At 41.9% G+C, this 738-nt stretch overlaps 1 pseudogene; it reads right to left on the bottom strand.

Moving 5' to 3' along the window:
- Positions 1-23: 23 nt before the first annotated feature.
- Positions 24-729, bottom strand: LOC101571467 (annotated as a pseudogene).
- Positions 730-738: the final 9 nt, after the last annotated feature.

Raw genomic sequence — 738 nt, 5'->3', positions numbered from 1 at the left:
GAGTAAAGGTTATGTAAGAGAGTATCATCCTGAATAGTATAAATAAAACCACCTGCAACTCCCTCCATACTTTCCTTGAATTCATGAGGCAACGCACCCTCCCCAGCCATAATAACTCTGAGAGATCCCCCTCCATCATTCACCATTATTTTGTGAATATTTCTTGAGATCAGACCATGAGGATCTTGTCTCTCCACACTACTGTATCTTCAAAGCTCTCTGGTAAAACGAAGTGTTCCGCAGGCTTGTACCACAGCTTGTTCACTTGAACTCCACAGCTTGGAGGACTAAAGCGAGCAATGAAGAAGGTCTCCTGTTCTGCCTGATAAAGCTTCACTGTGATGTTCCTCTGGAAATCTATATCAAGGGCACCGTAGAATACTCCAAAACTGGTGATAACAATCGGGTAGAGAACTCAGAAGCTCACACTAAAAGCTCAGTCCTCAGAAACTCTGGTGTAGCATCTTCAACAAGACTGAATAATTCAATTTCCTGATTGAAATTTGGACTCGTGATGTTGAGCAATCTACAGGATTAAGTTTACTCCCTGTCTTCCATAGGCACTTCACAGCCATGAGCACCTATTATGAACTTTACAAGCACATGTTGAATGAATGCTGGATGTTCTAGCCAATGCTTCAGCCACGTGTTTCTTATCACATTTTGAAATTCGTGGTTATTGCGAGCTGACAACACACCAACTGTCATATCATAGTGATTATATTTCCACTGAGGAAG

Source organism: Octodon degus, unplaced genomic scaffold (genome assembly GCF_000260255.1).
Source record: "Octodon degus isolate 3935 unplaced genomic scaffold, OctDeg1.0 scaffold00480, whole genome shotgun sequence".
In the NCBI taxonomy this organism is placed as follows: domain Eukaryota; kingdom Metazoa; phylum Chordata; class Mammalia; order Rodentia; family Octodontidae; genus Octodon; species Octodon degus.
This window is presented reverse-complemented; position numbering and strand designations above follow the sequence as displayed.